Source organism: Silene latifolia, chromosome 1 (genome assembly GCF_048544455.1).
Source record: "Silene latifolia isolate original U9 population chromosome 1, ASM4854445v1, whole genome shotgun sequence".
NCBI lineage: Eukaryota > Viridiplantae > Streptophyta > Magnoliopsida > Caryophyllales > Caryophyllaceae > Silene > Silene latifolia.
Window position 1 is genome coordinate 82,245,017 of NC_133526.1, and position 17,603 is coordinate 82,262,619.

The following is a 17,603-nucleotide window of genomic DNA, read 5'->3' on the forward strand; positions in this document are numbered from 1 at the left end:
TCAATATCCCGTCACGTCTCCGTGTCTCCGAACGGTCGTATCTTGCTCCCGGAGACTCCGATCGGGGCGATTTTTATCTTCGCATTTAACTCATTAAACCAAGAGAATTTAGAGGCAAAGTACCGTGAAAAAACGAAAAAAAAGGGGTGCAACACGAGGCCTTCCCAGGAGGTCACCCATCCTAGTACTACTCTCGCCCAAGCACTCTTAATCTGAGTTACGATGGGATCCGGTTCATTAGTGCTTTGGTATGATCGCACCCATACACTTTCCTCACAAATTTCATTATATTACCTCATCTCTAGCCTTTTTTCAACATAAAACAAGTTTTCAATATCCCGTCACGTCCCCGTGTCTCCGAACGGTCGTAACTTGCTCCCGGAGAGTCCGATTGGGGCGGATTTTTTTTCAAATTTATTATCTCGACGAGATCTACGCATTTAACTCATTAAACCAAGATAATTTGGAGGCAAAGTACCGTGAAAAAACGAAAAAAAAGAAAAAAAAGGATGCAACACGAGGCCTTCCGAGGAGGTCACCCATCCTAGTACTACTCTCGCCCAAGCACGCTTAACTGCGGAGTTCTGATGGGATCCGGTGCATTAGTGCTGGTATGATCGCACCCATAAACTTTCCTCACAAATTTCATTATATTACCTAATCTCTAGCCTTTTTTCAACATAAAACAAGTTTTCAATATCCCGTCACGTCCCCGTGTCTCCGAACGGTTGTTACTTGCTCCCGGAGTGTCCGTTTGGGGCAAATTTTTTTTCAAACTTATTATCTCGACGAGATCTACGCGTTTAACTCATTAAACCAAGAGAATTTGTAGGCAAAGTACCGTGAAAAAAAGAAAAAAAAAGAAAAAAAGGGGTGCAACACGAGGCCATCCCAGGAGGTCACCCATCCTTGTACTACTCTCGCCCAAGCACGCTTAACTGCGGAGTTCTGTTGATATCCGGTGCATTAGTGCTGGTATGACCGCACCCATACACTTTCCTCTCAAATTTTATTATATTACCTCATCTCTAGCCTTTTTTCAACATAAAACAAGTTTTCAATATCCCGTCACGTCTCCGTGTCTCCGAACGGTCGTATCTTGCTCCCGGAGAGTCCGATTGGGCGATTTTTATCTACGCATTTAACTTATTAAACCAAGAGAATTTAGAGGCAAAGTACCGTGAAAAAAAGACAAAAAAGAAAAAAAAGGGGTGCAACAAGTGGCCTTCCCAAAAGGTCACCCATCCTAGTACTACTCTCGCCCAAGCACTCTTAACTGCGGAGTTCTGATGGGATCCGGTGCATTAGTGCTGGTATGATCGCACCAATACACTTTCCTCACAAATTTCATTATATTACCTCATCTATAGCCTTTTTTCAACATAAAATAAGTTTTCAATATCCCGTCACGTCTCCGTGTCTCCGAACGGTCGTATCTTGCTCCCGGAGAGTCCGTTTGGGGCAGATTTTTTTTCAAACTTATTATCTCGACGAGATCTACACGTTTAACTCATTAATCTAAGAGAATTTTGAGGCAAAGTACCGTGAAAAAATGAAAAAAAGAAAAAAAGCGGTGCAACACGAGGCCTTCCGAGGAGGTCATCCATCCTAGTAGTACTCTCGCCCAAGCACGCTTAACTGCGGAGTTCTGATGGGATCCGGTGCATTAGTGCTGGTATGATCGCACCCATACACTTTTCTCACAAATTTCATTATATTACCTCATCTCTAGCCTTTTTTCAACATAAAACAAGTTTTCAATATCCCGTCACGTCCCCGTGTCTCTGAACGGTCGTAACTTGCTCCCGGAGAGTCCGATTGGGCCGAGTTTTTTTCAAACTTATTATCTCGACGAGATCTACGCGTTTAACTCATTAAACCAAGATAATTTGGCGGCAAGCTAAGTACCGTGAAAAAAAGAAAAAAAGGGGTGCAACACGAGGCCTTCCCAAGAGGTCACCCATCCTAGTACTACTTTCGCCCAAGCACGCTTAACTGCGGAGTTCTGATGAGATCCGGTGCATTAGTGCTGGTATGATCGCACCCCTGCGCTTTCCTCACAAATTTCATTATATTACCTCATATGTAGCCTTTTTTCAACATAAAACAAGTTTTCAAAAACTCAACACGTCTCCGTGTCTCCGAACGGTCGTATCTTGCTCCCGGCGAGTCCGATTGGGGCGATTTTATCTACGCATTTAACTCATTAATCCAATAGAATTTAGAGGCAAAGTACCGTGAAAAAACGAAAAAAAGAAAAAAAAGAGTGCAACACGAGGCCTTCCCAGGATGTCACCCATCCTAGTACTACTCTCGCCTAAGCACTCTTAACTGCGGAGTTCTGATAGGATCCGGTGCATTAGTGCTGGTATGATCGCACCCATACACTTTCCTCACAAATTTCATTATATTACCTCATCTCTAGCCTTTTTTCAACATAAAACAAGTTTTCAATATCCCGTCACGTCTCCGTGTCTCCGAACGATCGTATCTTGCTCCTGGAGACTCCGATCGGGGCGATTTTTATCTTCGCATTTAACTCATTAAACCAAGAGAATTTAGAGGCAAAGTATCGTGGAAAACGAAAAAAAAAGGGGTGCAACACGAGGCCTTCCCAGGAGGTCACCCATCCTAGTACTACTCTCGCCCAAGCACTCCTAACTGCGGAGTTCTGATGGGATCCGGTGCATTAGTGCTGGTATGATCGCACCCATACACTTTCCTCACAAATTTCATTATATTACCTCATCTCTAGCCTTTTTTCAACATAAAACAAGTTTTCAATATCCCGTCACGTCCCCGTGTCTCCGAACGGTCGTAACTTGCTCCTGGAGAGTCCGTTTGGGGCAGATTTTTTTTTCAAACTTATTATCTCGATGAGATCTACGCGTTTAACTCATAAACCAAGAGAATTTGGAGGCAAAGTACCGTGAAAAAACGAAAAAAATAAAAAAAGCGGTGCAACACGAGGCCTTCCGAGGAGGTCATCCATCCTTGTAGTACTCTCGCCCAAGCACGCTTAACTGCGGAGTTCTGATGGGATCCGGTGCATTAGTTCTGGTATGATCGCACCCATACACTTTTCTCAGAAATTTCATTACATTACCTCTTCTCTAGCCTTTTTTCAACATAAAACAAGTTTTCAATATCCCGTCACGTCTCCGTGTCTCCGAACGGTCGTATCTTGCTCCCGGAGAGTCCGAGTGGGGCGATTTTTATCTACGCATTTAAATCATTAAACCAAGAGAATTTAGAGGCAAAGTACCGTGAAAAAACGAAAAAAAGAAAAAAAAGGGTGCAACACGAGGCCTTCCCAGGAGGTCACCCATCCTAGTACTACTCTCGCCCAAGCACTCTTAACTGCGGAGTTCTGATAAGATCCGGTGCATTAGTGCTGATATGATCCCACCCATACACCTTCTTCACAAATATCATTATATTACCTCATCTCTAGCCTTTTTTCAACATAAAACAAGTTTTCAATATCCCGTCACGTCCCCGTGTCTCCGAACGGTCGTAACTTGCTCCCGGAGAGTCCGTTTGGGGCAGATTTTTTTTTCAAACTTATTATCTCGAAGAGATCTACGCGTTTAACTAATTAAACCAAGAGAATTTGGAGGCAAAGTACTGTGAAAAAACGAAAAAAAGAAACAAATCGGTGCAACACGAGGCCTTCCGAGGAGGTCATCCATCCTAGTAGTACTCTCGCCCAAGCACGCTTAACTGCGGAGTTCTAATGGGATCCGGTGCATTAGTGCTGGTATGATCGCACCCATACACTTTTCTTTGAAATTTCATTACATTACTTCATCTCTAGCCTTTTTTCAACATAAAACAAGTTTTCAATATCCCGTCACGTCTCCGTGTCTCCGAACGGTCGTATCTTGCTCCCGGAGAGTCCGATTGGGGCGATTTTTATCTATGCATTTAACTCATTAAACCAAGAGAATTTAGAGGCAAAGTACCGTGAAAAAACGAAAAAAAGAAAAAAAAGGGTGCAACACGAGGCCTTCCCAGGAGGTCACCCATCCTAGTACTACTCTCGCCCAAGCACTCTTAACTGCGGAGTTCTGATGGGATCTGGTGCATTAGTGTTGGTATGATCGCACCCATACACTTTCCTCACAAATATCATTATATTACCTCATCTTTAGCCTTTTTTCAACATAAAACAAGTTTTCAATATCCCGTCACGTCCCCGTGTCTCCGAACGGTCGTAACTTGCTCCCGGAGAGTCCGATTGGGGCGGATTTTTTTTTCAAATTTATTATCTCGACGAGATCTACACGTTTAACTCATTAAAACAAGATAATTTGGAGGCAAAGTACCGTGAAAAAACGAAAAAAAAGAAAAAAAAGGATGCAACACGAGGCCTTCCGAGGAGGTCACCCATCCTAGTACTACTCTCGCCCAAGCACGCTTAACTGCGGAGTTCTGATGGGATCCGGTGCATTAGTGCTGGTATGATCGCACCCATATACTTTCCTCATAAATTTCATTATATTACCTTATCTCTAGCCTTTTTTCAACATAAAACAAGTTTTCAATATCCCGTCACGTCCCCGTGTCTCCGAATGGTCGTAACTTGCTTCCGGAGAGTCCGTTTGGGGCAGATTTTTTTTCAAACTTATTATCTCGACGAGATCTACGCGTTTAACTCATTAAACCAAGAGAATTTGGAGGCAAAGTACAGTGAAAAAAAAAGAAAAAAAAGAAAAAAAAGGATGCAACACGAGGCCTTCGGAGGAGGTCACCCATCCTATTACTACTCTCGCCCAAGCACGCTTAATTGCGGAGTTCTGATGGGATCCGGTGCATTAGTGCTGGTATAATCGCACCCATATACTTTCCTCACAAATTTCATTATATTACCTCATCTCTAGCCTTTTTTCAACATAAAACAAGTTTTCAATATCCCGTCACGTCCCCGTGTCTCCGAACGGTCGTAACTTGCTTCCGGAGAGTCCGTTTGGGGCAGATTTTTTTTCAAACTTATTATCTCGACGATATCTACGCGTTTAACTCATTAAACCAAGAGAATTTGGAGGCAAAGTACAGTGAAAAAAAAGAAAAAAAAGAAAAAAAAAGGATGCAACACGAGGCCTTCCGAGGAGGTCACCCATCCTAGTACTACTCTCGCCCAAGCACGCTTAATCGGAGTTCGATGGGATCCGGTGCATTAGTGCTGGTATGATCGCACCCATATACTTTCCTCACAAATTTCATTATAGTACCTCATCTCTAGCCTTTTTTCAACATAAAACAAGTTTTCAATATCTCGTCACGTCTCCGTGTCTCCGAACGGTCGTATCTTGCTCCCGGAGACTCCGATCGGGGCGATTTTTATCTTCGCATTTAACTCATTAAACCAAGAGAATTTAGAGGCAAAGTACCGTGAAAAAAAGAAAAAAAGGGGTGGAACACGAGGCCTTCCCAGGAGGTCACCCATCCTAGTACTACTCTCGCCCAAGCACTCTTAATCAAGGAGTTCGATGGGATCCGGTTCATTAGTCTTTGGTATGATCGCACCCATAAACTTTCCTCACAAATTTCATTATATTACCTCATCTCTAGCCTTTTTTCAACATAAAACAAGTTTTCAATATCCCGTCACGTCCCCGTGTCTCCGAACGGTCGTAACTTGCTCCCGGAGAGTCCGTTTGGGGCAGATTTTTTTTTCAAACTTATTATCTCGATGAGATCTACGCGTTTAACTCATTAAACCATGAGAATTTGGAGGCAAAGTACCGTGAAAAAACGAAAAAAAGAAAAAAAACGGTGCAACACGAGGCCTTCCGAGGAGGTCATCCATCCTAGTAGTACTCTCGTCCAAGCACGCTTAACTGCGGTGTTCTTATGGGATCCGGTGCATTAGTGCTGGTATGATCGCACCCATACACTTTTCTCAGAAATTTCATTACATTACCTCATCTCTAGCTTTTTTTCAACATAATCAATATCCCGTCACGTCTCCGTGTCTCCGAACGGTCGTATCTTGCTCCCGGAGAGTCCGATTGGGGCGATTTTTATCTACGCATTTAACTCATTAAACCAAGAGAATTTAGAGGCAAAGTATCATGAAAAAACGAAAAAAAGAAAAAAAAGGGTGCAACACGAGGCCTTCTTAGGAGGTCACCCATCCTAGTACTACTCTCGCCCAAGCACTCTTAACTGCGGAGTTCTGATGGGATCCGGTGCATTTGTGCTGGTATGATCACACCCATACACTTTCCTCACAAATATCATTATATTACCTCATCTCTAGCCTTTTTTCAACATAAAACAAGTTTTCAATATCCCGTCACGTCCCCGTGTCTCCGAACGGTCGTAACTTGCTCCCGGAGAGTCCGATTGGGGCGGATTTTTTTTTCAAATTTATTATCTCGACGAGATATACACGTTTAACTCATTAAAACAAGATAATTTGGAGGCAAATTACCGTGAAAAAACGAAAAAAAAGAAAAAAAAAGGATGCAACACGAGGCCTTCCGAGGAGGTCACCCATCCTAGTACTACTCTCGCCCAAGCACGCTTAACTGGCGAAGTTCGATGGGATCCGGTGCATTAGTGCTGGTATGATCGCACCCATATACTTTCCTCACAAATTTCATTATATTACCTCATCTCTAGCCTTTTTTCAACATAAAACAAGTTTTCAATATCCCGTCACGTCCCCGTGTCTCCGAACGGTCGTAACTTGCTCCCGGAGAGTCCGTTTGGGGAAGATTTTTTTTCAAACTTATTATCTCGACGAGATCTACGCGTTTAACTCATTAAACTAAGAGAATTTGGAGGTAAAGTACAGTGAAAAAAAGAAAAAAAAGAAAAAAAAAGGATGCAACACGAGGCCTTCCGAGGAGGTCACCCATCCTAGTACTACTCTCGCCCAAGCACGCTTAACTGCGGAGTTCTGATGGGATCCGGTGCATTAGTGCTGGTATGATCGCACCCATACACTGTCCTCACAAATTTCATTATAGTACCTCATCTCTAGCCTTTTTTCAACATAAAACAAGTTTTCAATATCCCGTCACGTCTCCGTGTCTCCGAACGGTCGTATCTTGCTCCCGGAGACTCCGATCGGGGCGATTTTTATCTTCGCATTTAACTCATTAAACCAAGAGAATTTAGAGGCAAAGTACCGTGAAAAAACGAAAAAAAGGGGTGCAACACGAGGCCTTCCCAGGAGGTCACCCATCCTAGTACTACTCTCGCCCAAGCACTCTTAATCATGGAGTTCGATGGGATCCGGTTCATTAGTCTTTGGTATGATCGCACCCATAAACTTTCCTCACAAATTTCATTATATTACCTCATCTCTAGCCTTTTTTCAACATAAAACAAGTTTTCAATATCCCGTCACGCCCCCGTGTCTCCGAACGGTCGTAACTTGCTCCCGGAGAGTCCGTTTGGGGCAGATTTTTTTTCAAACTTATTATCTCGATGAGATCTACGCCTTTATCTCATTAAACCAAGAGAATTTGGAGGCAAAGTACCGTGAAAAAACGAAAAAAAGAAAAAAAGCGGTGCAACACGAGGCCTTCCGAGGAGGTCATCCATCCTAGTAGTACTCTAGTCCAAGCACGCTTAACTGCGGTGTTCTTATGGGATCCGGTGCATTAGTGCTGGTATGATCGCACCCATACACTTTTCTCAGAAATTTCATTACATTACCTCATCTCTAGCCTTTTTTCAACATAAAACAAGTTTTCAATATCCCGTCACGTCTCCGTGTCTCCGAACGGTCGTATCTTGCTCCCGGAGAGTCCGATTGGGGCGATTTTTATCTACGCATTTAACTTATTAAACCAAGAGAATTTAGAGGCAAAATACCGTGAAAAAACAAAAAAAAAGAAAAAAAAGGGTGCAACACGAGGCCTTCCCAGGAGGTCACCTATCCTAGTACTACTCTCGCCCAAGCACTCTTAACTGCGGAGTTCTGATGGGATCCGGTGCATTAGTGCTGGTATGATCGCACCCATACACTTTCCTCACAAATATCATTATATTACCTCATCTCTAGCCTTTTTTCAACATAAAACAAGTTTTCAATATCCTGTCAAGTCCTCGTGTCTCCGAACGGTCGTAACTTGCTCCCGGAGAGTCCGATTGGGGCGGATTTTTTTTTTTCAAATTTATTATCTCGACGAGATTTACGCGTTTAACTCATTAAACCAAGATAATTTGGAGGCAAAGTACCGTGAAAAAACGAAAAAAAAGAAAAAAAAAAAAGGATGCAACACGAGGCCTTCCGAGGAGGTCACCCATCCTAGTACTACTCTCGCCCAAGCACGCTTAACTGCGGAGTTTTGATGGGATCCGGTGCATTAGTGCTGGTATGATCGCACCCATAAACTTTCCTCACGAATTTCATTATAGTACCTCATCTCTAGCCTTTTTTCAACATAAAACAAGTTTTCAATATCCCGTCACGTCTCCGTGTCTCCGAACGGTCGTATCTTGCTCTCGGAGACTCCGATCGGGGCGATTTTTATCTTCGCATTTAACTCATTAAACCAAGAGAATTTAGAGGCAAAGTACCGTGAAAAAACGAAAAAAAAAAGGGGTGCAACACGAGGCCTTCCCAGGAGGTCACCTATCCTAGTACTACTCTCGCCCAAGCACTCTTAACTGCGGAGTTCTGATGGGATCCGGTGCATTAGTGCTGGTATGATCGCACCCATACACTTTCCTCACAAATATCATTATATTACCTCATCTCTAGCCTTTTTTCAACATAAAACAAGTTTTCAATATCCTGTCAAGTCCCCGTGTCTCCGAACGGTCGTAACTTGCTCCTGGAGAGTCCGATTGGGGCGGATTTTTTTTTTTCAAATTTATTATCTCGACGAGATTTACGCGTTTAACTCATTAAACCAAGATAATTTGGAGGCAAAGTACCGTGAAAAAACGAAAAAAAAGAAAAAAAAAGGATGCAACACGAGGCCTTCCGAGGAGGTCACCCATCCTAGTACTACTCTCGCCCAAGCACGCTTAACTGCGGAGTTTTGATGGGATCCGGTGCATTAGTGCTGGTATGATCGCACCCATAAACTTTCCTCACGAATTTCATTATAGTACCTCATCTCTAGCCTTTTTTCAACATAAAACAAGTTTTCAATATCCCGTCACGTCTCCGTGTCTCCGAACGGTCGTATCTTGCTCTCGGAGACTCCGATCGGGGCGATTTTTATCTTCGCATTTAACTCATTAAACCAAGAGAATTTAGAGGCAAAGTACCGTGAAAAAACGAAAGAAAAAAGGGGTGCAACACGAGGCCTTCCCAGGAGGTCACCCATCCTAGTACTACTCTCGCCCAAGCACTCTTAACTGCGGAGTTCTGATGGGATCCGGTGCATTAGTGCTGGTATGATCTCACCCATAAACTTTCCTCACAAATTTCATTATATTACCTCATCTCTAGCCTTTTTTCAACATAAAACAAGTTTTCAATATCCCGTCACGTCCCCGTGTCTCCGAACGGTCGTAACTTGCTCCCGAAGAGTCCGATTGGGGTGGATTTTTTTTTCAAATTTATTATGTTGACGAGATATACGTGTTTAAATCATTAAAACAAGAGAATTTGGAGGCATAGTACCGTGAAAAAAAGAAAAAAAGAAAAAAAGCGGTGCAACATGAGGCCTTCCGAAGAGGTCACCCATCCTAGTACTACTCTCGCCCAAGCACGCTTAACTGCGGAGTTCTGATGGGATCCGGTGCATTAGTGCTGGTATGATCGCACCCCTATACTTTCCTCACAAATTTCATTATATTACCTCATCTCTAGCCTTTTTTCAACATAAAACATGTTTTCAATATCCCGTCACGTCTCCGTGTCTCCGAACGGTCGTATCTTGCTCCCGGAGAGTCCGATTGGGGCGATTTTTATCTACGCATTTAACTCATTAAACCAAGAGAATTTATAGGCAGAGTACCGTGAAAAAACGAAAAAAAGAAAAAAAAGGGTGCAACACAAGGCCTTCCCAGGAGGTCACCTATCCTAGTACTACTCTCGCCCAAGCACCGTTAATCTGAGTTCGATGGGATCCGGTGCATTAGTGCTTTGGTATGATCGTACCCATACACTTTCCTCGTAAATTTCATTACATTACCTCATCTCTAGCCTTTTTTCAACATAAAACAAGTTTTCAATATCCCGTCACGTCTCCGTGTCTCCGAACGGTCGTATCTTGCTCCCGGAGAGTCCGATTGGGGCGATTTTTATCTACGCGTTTAACTCATTAAACCAAGAGCATTTGGAGGCAAAGTACCGTGAAAAAACGACAAAAAGAAAAAAAAAGGGGTGCAACACGAGGCCTTCCCAGGAGGTCACCCATACTAGTACTACTCTCGCCCAAGCACGCTTAACTGCGTAGTTCTGATGGGATCCGGTGCATTAGTGCTGGTATGATTGAACCCATACACATTCCTTACAAATTTCATTATATTACCTCATATCTAGCCCTTTTTCAACATAAAATAAGTTTTCAATATCCCGTCACGTCCCCGTGTCTCCGCACGGTCGTAACTTGCTCCCGGAGAGTCCGATTGGGGCGGATTTTTTTTCAAATTTTTTATCTCGATGAGATCTACGCGTTTAACTCATTAAACCAAGATAATTTCGAGGCAAAGTACCGTGAAAAAACGAAAAAAAGAAAAAAAATGGGGGCAACACGAGGCCATCCCAAGAAGGTCACCCATCTTAGTACTACTCTCTCCCAAGCACTCTTAACGGCGGAGTTCTGATGGGATCCGGTGCATTAGTGCTGCTATGATCGCACCCATACAATTTTCTCACAAATTTCATTATATTACCTCATCTCTAGCCTTTTTTCAACATAAAATAAGTTTTCAATATCCCGTCACGTCCCCGTGTCTCCGAACGGTCGTAACTTGCTCCTGGAGAGTCCGATTGGGGCGGATTTGTTTTTTCAAATTTATTATTTCGACGAGATATACGCGTTTAACTCATTAAACCAAGAGAATTTGGAGGCAAAATACCGTGAAAAAAAGAAAAAAAGAAAAAAAAGGGGTGCAACACGAGGCCTTCCCAAGAAGGTCACCCATCCTAGTACTACTCTCGCCCAAGCACTCTTAACTGTGGAGTTCTGATGGGATCTGGTGTATTAGTGCTGGTATGATCGCACCCATACACTTTCCTCACAAATTTCATTATATTATCTCATCTCTAGCCGTTTTTAAACATAAAACAAGTTTTCAATATCCCGTCACGTCCCCGTGTCTCCGAACGGTCGTAACTTGCTCCCGAAGAGTCCGATTGGGGTGGATTTTTTTTTCAAACTTATTATCTCGACGAGATCTACGCGTTTAAATCATTAAAACAAGAGAATTTGGAGGCAAAGTACCGTGAAAAAACGAAAAAAAGAAAAAAAGCGGTGCAACACGAGGCCTTCCGAGGAGGTCATCCATCCTAGTAGTACTCTCGCCCAAGCACGCTTAACTGCGGAGTTCTGATGGGATCCGGTGCATTAGTGCTGGTATGATCTCACCCATACACTTTTCTCACAAATTTCATTATATTACCTCATCTCTAGCCTTTTTTCAACATAAAACAAGTTTTCAATATCCCGTCACGTCCCCGTGTCTCCGAACGGTCGTAACTTGCTCCCGGAGAGTCCGATTGGGGCAGATTTTTTTTCAAACTTATTATCTCGACAAGATCTACACGTTTAACTCATTAAACCAAGAGATTTTGGAGGCAAAGTACCGTGAAAAAAATCAAAAAAAGAAAAAAAGCGGTGCAACACGAGGCCTTCCCAAGAGGTCACCCATCCTAGTACTACTCTCGCCCAAGCACGCTTAACTGCGAAGTTCTGATGGGATCCGGTGCATTAGTGATAGTATGATCGCACCCCTATACTTTCCTCACAAATTTCATTATATTACCTCATCTCTAGCCTTTTTTCAACATAAAACAAGTTTTCAATATCCCGTCACGTATCCGTGTCTCCGAACGGTCGTATCTTGCTCCCGGAGAGTCCGATTGGGGCGATTTTTATCTACGCATTTAACTCATTAAACCAAGAGAATTTAGAGGCAAAGTACCGTGAAAAAACGAAAAAAAGAAAAAAAAAGGGTGCAACACGAGGCCTTCCCAGGAGGTCATCCATCCTAGTACTACTCTCGCCCAAGCACTCTTAACTGCGGAGTTCTGATGGGATCCGGTGCATTAGTGCTGGTATGATCGCACCCATACACTTTCCTCAGAAATTTCATTACATTACCTCATCTCTTGCCTTTTTTCAACATAAAACAAGTTTTCAATATCCCGTCACGTCTCCGTGTCTCCGAACGGTCGTATCTTGCTCCCGGATAGTCCGATTGGGGCGATTTTTATCTACGCATTTAACTCATTAAACCAAGAGCATTTGGAGGAAAAGTACCGTGAAAAAACGAAAAAAAAAAAAAAGGGTGCAACATGAGGCCTTCCGAGGAGGTGACTCATCCTAGTACTACTCTCGACCAAGCACGCTTAACTGCGGAGTTCTGATGGGATCCGGTGCATTAGTGCTGGTATGATCTCACCCATACACTTTTCTCACAAATTTCATTATATTACCTCATCTCTAGCCTTTTTTCAACATAAAACAAGTTTTCAATATCCCGTCACGTCCCCGTGTCTCCGAACGGTCGTAACTTGCTCCCGGAGAGTCCGATTGGGGCAGATTTTTTTTTCAAACTTATTATCTCGACAAGATCTACACGTTTAACTCATTAAACCAAGAGATTTTGGAGGCAAAGTACCGTGAAAAAAAATAAAAAAAGAAAAAAAGCGGTGCAACACGAGGCCTTCCCAAGAGGTCACCCATCCTAGTACTACTCTCGTCCAAGCACGCTTAACTGCGAAGTTCTGATGGGATCCGGTGCATTAGTGATAGTATGATCGCACCCCTATACTTTCCTCACAAATTTCATTATATTACCTCATCTCTAGCCTTTTTTCAACATAAAACAAGTTTTCAATATCCCGTCACGTCTCCGTGTCTCCGAACGGTCGTATCTTGCTCCCGGAGAGTCCGATTGGGGCGATTTTTATCTACGCATTTAACTCATTAAACCAAGAGAATTTAGAGGCAAAGTACCGTGAAAAAACGAAAAAAAGAAAAAAAAAGGGTGCAACACGAGGCCTTCCCAGGAGGTCATCCATCCTAGTACTACTCTCGCCCAAGCACCCTTAACGTCGGAGTTCTGATGGGATCCGGTGCATTAGTGCTGGTATGATCGCACCCATACACTTTCCTCAGAAATTTCATTACATTACCTCATCTCTTGCCTTTTTTCAACATAAAACAAGTTTTCAATATCCCGTCACGTCTCCGTGTCTCCGAACGGTCGTATCTTGCTCCCGGAGAGTCCGATTGGGGCGATTTTTATCTACGCATTTAACTCATTAAACCAAGAGCATTTGGAGGAAAAGTACCGTGAAAAAACGAAAAAAAAGAAAAAAAGGGTGCAACATGAGGCCTTCCGAGGAGGTGACTCATCCTAGTACTACTCTCGACCAAGCACGCTTAACTGCGGAGTTCTGATGGGATCCGGTGCATTAGTGCTGGTATGATCGCACCCATACACTTTCCTCACAAATTTCATTATATTACCTCATATCTAGCCTTTTTTCAACATAAAGCAAGTTTTCAATATCCCGTCACGTCCCCGTGTCTCCGAACGGTCGTAACTTGCACCCGAAGGGTCCGATTGGGGCGGATTTTTTTTTTCAAACTTATTTTCTCGACGAGATCTACGCGTTTAACTCATTAAACCAAAAGAATTTGGAGGCAAAGTACCGTGAAAAAAATGAATAAAAGAAAAAAAGGGGTGCAACACGAGGCCTTCCCAAGAAGGTCACCCATCCTAGTACTACTCTTGCCCAAACACTCTTAACTGCAGAGTTCGGATGGGTTCCGGTGCATTAGTGCTGGTATGATCGCACCCATACACTTTCCTCCCAAATTTCATTATATTACCTCATATCTAGCCTTTTTTCAACATAAAACAAGTTTTCACTATCCTGTCACGTCCCCGTGTCTCCGAACGGTCGTATCTTGCTCCCGGAGAGTCCGATTGGGGCGGATTTGTTTTATCAAATTTATTATCTCGACGAGATCTACGCGTTTAACTCATTAAACCAAGATAATTTGGAGGCAAAGTACCATGAAAAAAAGAAAAAAAAAGAAAAAAAGGGATGCAACACAGGGCCTTCCGAGGTGGTCACCCATCCTAGTACTACTCTCGCCCAAGCACGCTTAACTGCGGAGTTCTGATGGGATCCGGTGCATTAGTGCTGGTATGATCGCACCCATACACTTTCCTCACAAATTTCATTATATTACCTCATCTTTAGCCTTTTTTCAACATAAAACAAGTTTTCAATATCCCGTCACGTCCCCGTGTCTCCGAACGGTCGTAACTTGCTCCCGGAGAGTCCGATTGGGGCGGATTTTTTTTTTAAACTTATTATCTCGACCAGATCTACGCATTTAACTCATTAAACCAAGAGAATTACGTGAAAAAAGAAAAAAAAGAAAAAATGGGTTGCAACACGAGGCCATCTCAAGAAGGTCACCCATCCTAGTACTACTCTCGCCCAAGCACTCTTAACGGCGGAGTTCTGATGAGATCCATTGCATTATTGCTGGTATGATCGCACCCATACACTTTTCTCACAAATTTCATTATATTACCTCATCTCTAGCCTTTTTTCAACATAAAACAAGTTTTCAATATCCCGTCACGTCTCCGTGTCTCCGAACGGTCGTATCTAGCTTCCGCAGAGTCCGATTGGGGCGATTTTTATCTACGCATTTAACTCATTAAACCAAGAGAATTTAGAGGCAAAGTACCGTGAAAAAACGAAAAAAAGAAAAAAAAGGGTGCAACACGAGGCCTTCCCAGGAGGTCACCCATCCTAGTACTACTCTCGCCCAAGCACTCTTAATCTGGAGTTCGATGGGATCCTGTGCATTAGTGCTTTGTATGATCGCACCCATACACTTTTCTCAGAAATTTCATTACATTACCTCATCTCTAGCCTTTTTTCAACATAAAACAAGTTTTCAATATCCCGTCACGTCTCCGTGTCTCCGAACGGTCGTATCTAGCTCCCGGAGAGTCCGATTGGGGCGATTTTTATCTACGCATTTAACTCATTAAACCAAGAGAATTTAGAGGCAAAGTACCGTGAAAAAACGAAAAAAAGAAAAAAAAGGGTGCAACACGAGGCCTTCCCTGGAGGTCACCCATCCTAGTACTACTCTCGCCCAAGCACTCTTAATCTGCGGAGTTCGATGGGATCCGGTGCATTAGTCTTTGGTATGATCGCACCCATACACTTTTCTCGAAAATTTCATTACATTACCTCATCTCTAGCCTTTTTCAACATAAAACAAGTTTTCAATATCCCGTCACGTCTCCGTGTCTCCGAACGGTCGTATCTAGCTCCCGGAGAGTCCGATTGGGGCGATTTTTATCTACGCATTTAACTCATTAAACCAAGAGAATTTAGAGGCAAAGTACCGTGAAAAAACGAAAAAAAGAAAAAAAAGGGTGCAATACGAGGCCTTCCCAGGAGGTCACCCATCCTAGTACTACTCTCGCCCAAGCACTCTTAACTGCGGAGTTCTGATGGGATCCGATGCATTAGTGCTGGTATGATCGCACCCATACACTTTTCTCAGAAATTTCATTACATTACCTCATCTCTAGCCTTTTTCAACATAAAACAAGTTTTCAATATCCCGTCACGTCTCCGTGTCTCCAAACGGTTGTATCTTGCTCCCGGAGAGTCCGATTGGGGCGATTTTTATCTACGCATTTTAATCATTAAACCAAGAGAATTTAGAGGCAAAGTACCGTGAAAAAACGAAAAAAAAGAAAAAAAAAGGATGCAACACGAGGCCTTCCGAGGAGGTCACCCATCCTAGTACTACTCTCGCCAAAGCACGCTTAACTGCGGAGTTCTGATGGGATCCGGTGCATTAGTGCTGGTATGATCGCACCCATACACTTTCCTCACGAATTTCATTATATTACCTCATCTCTAGCCTTTTTTCAACATAAAACAAGTTTTCAATATCCCGTCACGTCCCCGTGTCTCCGAACGGTTGTAACTTGCTCCCGGAGAGTCCGTTTGGGGCAAATTTTTTTTCAAACTTATTATCTCGACGAGATCTACGCGTTTAACTCATCAAACCAAGAGAATTTGGAGGCAAAGTACCGTGAAAAAAAGAAAAAAAAGAAAAAAAAGGGGTGCAACACGAGGCCTTTTCAGGAGGTCACCCATCCTTGTACTACTCTCGCCCAAGCACGCTTAACTGCAAAGTTCTGTTGATATCCGGTGCATTAGTGCTGGTATGATCGCACCCATACACTTTCCTCTCAAATTTTATTATATTACCTCATCTCTAGCCTTTTTTCAACATAAAACAAGTTTTCAATATCCCGTCACGTCTCCGTGTCTCCGAACGATCGTATCTTGCTCCCGGAGAGTCCGATTGGGCGATTTTTATCTACGCATTTAACTCATTAAACCAAGAGAATTTAGAGGCAAAGTACCGTGAAAAAAAGAAAAAAAAGAAACAAAAGGGGTGTAACAAGAGGCCTTCCCAGGAGGTCACCCATCCTAGTACTACTCTCACCCAAGCACTCTTAACTGCGGAGTTCTGATGGGATCCGGTGCATTAGTGCTGGTATGATCGCACCAATACACTTTCCTCACAAATTTCATTATATTACCTCATCTATAGCCTTTTTTCAACATAATATAAGTTTTCAATATCCCGTCACGTCTCCGTGTCTCCGAACGGTCGTATCTTGCTCCCTGAGAGTCCGTTTGGGGCGATTTTTTCAAACTTATTATCTCGACGAGATCTACGCGTTTAACTCATTAAACCAAGAGAATTTTGAGGCAAAGTACCGTGAAAAAATGAAAAAAAGAAAAAAAGCGGTGCAACACGAGGCCTTCCGAGGAGGTCATCCATCCTAGTAGTACTCTCGCCCAAGCACGCTTAACTGTGGAGTTCTGATGGGATCCGGTGCATTAGTGCTGGTATGATCGCACCCATACACTTTTCTCACAAATTTCATTATATTACCTTATCTCTAGCCTTTTTTCAACATAAAACAAGTTTTCAATATCCCGTCACGTCCCCGTGTCTCTGAACGGTCGTAACTTGCTCCCGGAGAGTCCGATTGGGGCTGAGTTTTTTTCAAACTTAATATCTCGACGAGATCTACGCGTTTAACTCATTAAACCAAGATAATTTGGCGGCAAAGTACCGTGAAAAAAAGAAAAAAAGAAAAAAAGGGGTGCAACACGAGGCCTTCCCAAGAGGTCACCAATCCTAGTACTACTTTCGCCCAAGCACGCTTAACTGCGGAGTTCTGATGAGATCCGGTGCATTAGTGCTGGTATGATCGTACAACTGCACTTTCCTCACAAATTTCATTATATTACCTCATCTGTAGCCTTTTTTCAACATAAAACAAGTTTTCAAAAACTCGTCACGTCTCCGTGTCTCCGAACGGTCGTATCTTGCTCCCGGCGAGTCCGATTGCGGCGATTTTTATCTACGCATTTAACTCAT

At 43.1% G+C, this 17,603-nt stretch overlaps 41 non-coding genes and 9 pseudogenes across 41 annotated transcripts; all 50 read right to left on the minus strand.

The window, feature by feature from the left end:
* Nucleotides 1-143: 143 nt before the first annotated feature.
* Nucleotides 144-262, minus strand: LOC141623771 (5S ribosomal RNA; annotated as a pseudogene).
* A 244-nt stretch (nt 263-506) lies between these two features.
* On the minus strand, nt 507-625 carry LOC141617584 (5S ribosomal RNA). The gene has a single exon (XR_012531142.1). It is a non-coding gene; the product is annotated as a 5S ribosomal RNA (ribosomal RNA).
* A 245-nt stretch (nt 626-870) lies between these two features.
* LOC141623429 (5S ribosomal RNA) lies at nt 871-989 on the minus strand. The gene has a single exon (XR_012533372.1). It is a non-coding gene; the product is annotated as a 5S ribosomal RNA (ribosomal RNA).
* Nucleotides 990-1,208: 219 nt separating this feature from the next.
* Nucleotides 1,209-1,327, minus strand: LOC141619970 (5S ribosomal RNA). The gene has a single exon (XR_012531852.1). It is a non-coding gene; the product is annotated as a 5S ribosomal RNA (ribosomal RNA).
* A 243-nt stretch (nt 1,328-1,570) lies between these two features.
* Nucleotides 1,571-1,689, minus strand: LOC141623041 (5S ribosomal RNA). Its single transcript, XR_012533177.1, has one exon. It is a non-coding gene; the product is annotated as a 5S ribosomal RNA (ribosomal RNA).
* A 238-nt stretch (nt 1,690-1,927) lies between these two features.
* Nucleotides 1,928-2,046, minus strand: LOC141618363 (5S ribosomal RNA). Its single transcript, XR_012531372.1, has one exon. It is a non-coding gene; the product is annotated as a 5S ribosomal RNA (ribosomal RNA).
* A 217-nt stretch (nt 2,047-2,263) lies between these two features.
* LOC141623097 (5S ribosomal RNA) lies at nt 2,264-2,382 on the minus strand. Its single transcript, XR_012533198.1, has one exon. It is a non-coding gene; the product is annotated as a 5S ribosomal RNA (ribosomal RNA).
* A 211-nt stretch (nt 2,383-2,593) lies between these two features.
* On the minus strand, nt 2,594-2,712 carry LOC141624692 (5S ribosomal RNA). Its single transcript, XR_012534502.1, has one exon. It is a non-coding gene; the product is annotated as a 5S ribosomal RNA (ribosomal RNA).
* A 243-nt stretch (nt 2,713-2,955) lies between these two features.
* Nucleotides 2,956-3,074, minus strand: LOC141623401 (5S ribosomal RNA). Its single transcript, XR_012533352.1, has one exon. It is a non-coding gene; the product is annotated as a 5S ribosomal RNA (ribosomal RNA).
* Nucleotides 3,075-3,292: 218 nt separating this feature from the next.
* Nucleotides 3,293-3,411, minus strand: LOC141621519 (5S ribosomal RNA). Its single transcript, XR_012532411.1, has one exon. It is a non-coding gene; the product is annotated as a 5S ribosomal RNA (ribosomal RNA).
* Nucleotides 3,412-3,655: 244 nt separating this feature from the next.
* On the minus strand, nt 3,656-3,774 carry LOC141623173 (5S ribosomal RNA). The gene has a single exon (XR_012533225.1). It is a non-coding gene; the product is annotated as a 5S ribosomal RNA (ribosomal RNA).
* Nucleotides 3,775-3,992: 218 nt separating this feature from the next.
* LOC141619039 (5S ribosomal RNA) lies at nt 3,993-4,111 on the minus strand. The gene has a single exon (XR_012531573.1). It is a non-coding gene; the product is annotated as a 5S ribosomal RNA (ribosomal RNA).
* Nucleotides 4,112-4,356: 245 nt separating this feature from the next.
* Nucleotides 4,357-4,475, minus strand: LOC141617640 (5S ribosomal RNA). The gene has a single exon (XR_012531160.1). It is a non-coding gene; the product is annotated as a 5S ribosomal RNA (ribosomal RNA).
* Nucleotides 4,476-4,721: 246 nt separating this feature from the next.
* On the minus strand, nt 4,722-4,840 carry LOC141623271 (5S ribosomal RNA). The gene has a single exon (XR_012533275.1). It is a non-coding gene; the product is annotated as a 5S ribosomal RNA (ribosomal RNA).
* Nucleotides 4,841-5,086: 246 nt separating this feature from the next.
* LOC141623501 (5S ribosomal RNA) lies at nt 5,087-5,202 on the minus strand. Its single transcript, XR_012533420.1, has one exon. It is a non-coding gene; the product is annotated as a 5S ribosomal RNA (ribosomal RNA).
* A 210-nt stretch (nt 5,203-5,412) lies between these two features.
* Nucleotides 5,413-5,531, minus strand: LOC141623865 (5S ribosomal RNA; annotated as a pseudogene).
* A 244-nt stretch (nt 5,532-5,775) lies between these two features.
* On the minus strand, nt 5,776-5,894 carry LOC141623505 (5S ribosomal RNA). The gene has a single exon (XR_012533424.1). It is a non-coding gene; the product is annotated as a 5S ribosomal RNA (ribosomal RNA).
* Nucleotides 5,895-6,103: 209 nt separating this feature from the next.
* Nucleotides 6,104-6,222, minus strand: LOC141618980 (5S ribosomal RNA). The gene has a single exon (XR_012531556.1). It is a non-coding gene; the product is annotated as a 5S ribosomal RNA (ribosomal RNA).
* A 246-nt stretch (nt 6,223-6,468) lies between these two features.
* Nucleotides 6,469-6,587, minus strand: LOC141623313 (5S ribosomal RNA). The gene has a single exon (XR_012533295.1). It is a non-coding gene; the product is annotated as a 5S ribosomal RNA (ribosomal RNA).
* A 245-nt stretch (nt 6,588-6,832) lies between these two features.
* Nucleotides 6,833-6,951, minus strand: LOC141617688 (5S ribosomal RNA). Its single transcript, XR_012531183.1, has one exon. It is a non-coding gene; the product is annotated as a 5S ribosomal RNA (ribosomal RNA).
* Nucleotides 6,952-7,161: 210 nt separating this feature from the next.
* On the minus strand, nt 7,162-7,280 carry LOC141623734 (5S ribosomal RNA; annotated as a pseudogene).
* A 243-nt stretch (nt 7,281-7,523) lies between these two features.
* LOC141623655 (5S ribosomal RNA) lies at nt 7,524-7,642 on the minus strand (annotated as a pseudogene).
* Nucleotides 7,643-7,861: 219 nt separating this feature from the next.
* On the minus strand, nt 7,862-7,980 carry LOC141624018 (5S ribosomal RNA). Its single transcript, XR_012533834.1, has one exon. It is a non-coding gene; the product is annotated as a 5S ribosomal RNA (ribosomal RNA).
* A 251-nt stretch (nt 7,981-8,231) lies between these two features.
* On the minus strand, nt 8,232-8,350 carry LOC141620103 (5S ribosomal RNA). The gene has a single exon (XR_012531886.1). It is a non-coding gene; the product is annotated as a 5S ribosomal RNA (ribosomal RNA).
* A 213-nt stretch (nt 8,351-8,563) lies between these two features.
* On the minus strand, nt 8,564-8,682 carry LOC141623927 (5S ribosomal RNA). Its single transcript, XR_012533735.1, has one exon. It is a non-coding gene; the product is annotated as a 5S ribosomal RNA (ribosomal RNA).
* Nucleotides 8,683-8,930: 248 nt separating this feature from the next.
* On the minus strand, nt 8,931-9,049 carry LOC141620148 (5S ribosomal RNA). Its single transcript, XR_012531897.1, has one exon. It is a non-coding gene; the product is annotated as a 5S ribosomal RNA (ribosomal RNA).
* A 213-nt stretch (nt 9,050-9,262) lies between these two features.
* On the minus strand, nt 9,263-9,381 carry LOC141625312 (5S ribosomal RNA). Its single transcript, XR_012535102.1, has one exon. It is a non-coding gene; the product is annotated as a 5S ribosomal RNA (ribosomal RNA).
* A 244-nt stretch (nt 9,382-9,625) lies between these two features.
* On the minus strand, nt 9,626-9,744 carry LOC141622316 (5S ribosomal RNA). Its single transcript, XR_012532932.1, has one exon. It is a non-coding gene; the product is annotated as a 5S ribosomal RNA (ribosomal RNA).
* A 218-nt stretch (nt 9,745-9,962) lies between these two features.
* LOC141623895 (5S ribosomal RNA) lies at nt 9,963-10,080 on the minus strand (annotated as a pseudogene).
* Nucleotides 10,081-10,300: 220 nt separating this feature from the next.
* On the minus strand, nt 10,301-10,419 carry LOC141623103 (5S ribosomal RNA). Its single transcript, XR_012533202.1, has one exon. It is a non-coding gene; the product is annotated as a 5S ribosomal RNA (ribosomal RNA).
* A 244-nt stretch (nt 10,420-10,663) lies between these two features.
* Nucleotides 10,664-10,783, minus strand: LOC141623729 (5S ribosomal RNA; annotated as a pseudogene).
* A 246-nt stretch (nt 10,784-11,029) lies between these two features.
* Nucleotides 11,030-11,149, minus strand: LOC141621618 (5S ribosomal RNA). The gene has a single exon (XR_012532508.1). It is a non-coding gene; the product is annotated as a 5S ribosomal RNA (ribosomal RNA).
* A 244-nt stretch (nt 11,150-11,393) lies between these two features.
* LOC141623309 (5S ribosomal RNA) lies at nt 11,394-11,512 on the minus strand. The gene has a single exon (XR_012533294.1). It is a non-coding gene; the product is annotated as a 5S ribosomal RNA (ribosomal RNA).
* A 244-nt stretch (nt 11,513-11,756) lies between these two features.
* LOC141623143 (5S ribosomal RNA) lies at nt 11,757-11,875 on the minus strand. The gene has a single exon (XR_012533215.1). It is a non-coding gene; the product is annotated as a 5S ribosomal RNA (ribosomal RNA).
* Nucleotides 11,876-12,094: 219 nt separating this feature from the next.
* Nucleotides 12,095-12,213, minus strand: LOC141623646 (5S ribosomal RNA). Its single transcript, XR_012533495.1, has one exon. It is a non-coding gene; the product is annotated as a 5S ribosomal RNA (ribosomal RNA).
* A 216-nt stretch (nt 12,214-12,429) lies between these two features.
* On the minus strand, nt 12,430-12,548 carry LOC141623549 (5S ribosomal RNA). The gene has a single exon (XR_012533447.1). It is a non-coding gene; the product is annotated as a 5S ribosomal RNA (ribosomal RNA).
* Nucleotides 12,549-12,793: 245 nt separating this feature from the next.
* LOC141623243 (5S ribosomal RNA) lies at nt 12,794-12,912 on the minus strand. Its single transcript, XR_012533267.1, has one exon. It is a non-coding gene; the product is annotated as a 5S ribosomal RNA (ribosomal RNA).
* Nucleotides 12,913-13,131: 219 nt separating this feature from the next.
* Nucleotides 13,132-13,250, minus strand: LOC141617949 (5S ribosomal RNA). The gene has a single exon (XR_012531257.1). It is a non-coding gene; the product is annotated as a 5S ribosomal RNA (ribosomal RNA).
* Nucleotides 13,251-13,468: 218 nt separating this feature from the next.
* On the minus strand, nt 13,469-13,587 carry LOC141623314 (5S ribosomal RNA). Its single transcript, XR_012533296.1, has one exon. It is a non-coding gene; the product is annotated as a 5S ribosomal RNA (ribosomal RNA).
* A 246-nt stretch (nt 13,588-13,833) lies between these two features.
* On the minus strand, nt 13,834-13,953 carry LOC141623196 (5S ribosomal RNA). The gene has a single exon (XR_012533252.1). It is a non-coding gene; the product is annotated as a 5S ribosomal RNA (ribosomal RNA).
* Nucleotides 13,954-14,200: 247 nt separating this feature from the next.
* Nucleotides 14,201-14,319, minus strand: LOC141618830 (5S ribosomal RNA). Its single transcript, XR_012531509.1, has one exon. It is a non-coding gene; the product is annotated as a 5S ribosomal RNA (ribosomal RNA).
* A 231-nt stretch (nt 14,320-14,550) lies between these two features.
* Nucleotides 14,551-14,670, minus strand: LOC141623697 (5S ribosomal RNA; annotated as a pseudogene).
* A 218-nt stretch (nt 14,671-14,888) lies between these two features.
* On the minus strand, nt 14,889-15,006 carry LOC141623758 (5S ribosomal RNA; annotated as a pseudogene).
* A 218-nt stretch (nt 15,007-15,224) lies between these two features.
* On the minus strand, nt 15,225-15,344 carry LOC141623723 (5S ribosomal RNA; annotated as a pseudogene).
* Nucleotides 15,345-15,561: 217 nt separating this feature from the next.
* On the minus strand, nt 15,562-15,680 carry LOC141623799 (5S ribosomal RNA). Its single transcript, XR_012533637.1, has one exon. It is a non-coding gene; the product is annotated as a 5S ribosomal RNA (ribosomal RNA).
* A 219-nt stretch (nt 15,681-15,899) lies between these two features.
* Nucleotides 15,900-16,018, minus strand: LOC141620490 (5S ribosomal RNA). The gene has a single exon (XR_012531977.1). It is a non-coding gene; the product is annotated as a 5S ribosomal RNA (ribosomal RNA).
* A 245-nt stretch (nt 16,019-16,263) lies between these two features.
* Nucleotides 16,264-16,382, minus strand: LOC141623556 (5S ribosomal RNA). Its single transcript, XR_012533451.1, has one exon. It is a non-coding gene; the product is annotated as a 5S ribosomal RNA (ribosomal RNA).
* A 219-nt stretch (nt 16,383-16,601) lies between these two features.
* LOC141620639 (5S ribosomal RNA) lies at nt 16,602-16,720 on the minus strand. Its single transcript, XR_012532009.1, has one exon. It is a non-coding gene; the product is annotated as a 5S ribosomal RNA (ribosomal RNA).
* A 240-nt stretch (nt 16,721-16,960) lies between these two features.
* Nucleotides 16,961-17,079, minus strand: LOC141623192 (5S ribosomal RNA). Its single transcript, XR_012533238.1, has one exon. It is a non-coding gene; the product is annotated as a 5S ribosomal RNA (ribosomal RNA).
* A 243-nt stretch (nt 17,080-17,322) lies between these two features.
* LOC141623415 (5S ribosomal RNA) lies at nt 17,323-17,441 on the minus strand. The gene has a single exon (XR_012533362.1). It is a non-coding gene; the product is annotated as a 5S ribosomal RNA (ribosomal RNA).
* Nucleotides 17,442-17,603: the final 162 nt, after the last annotated feature.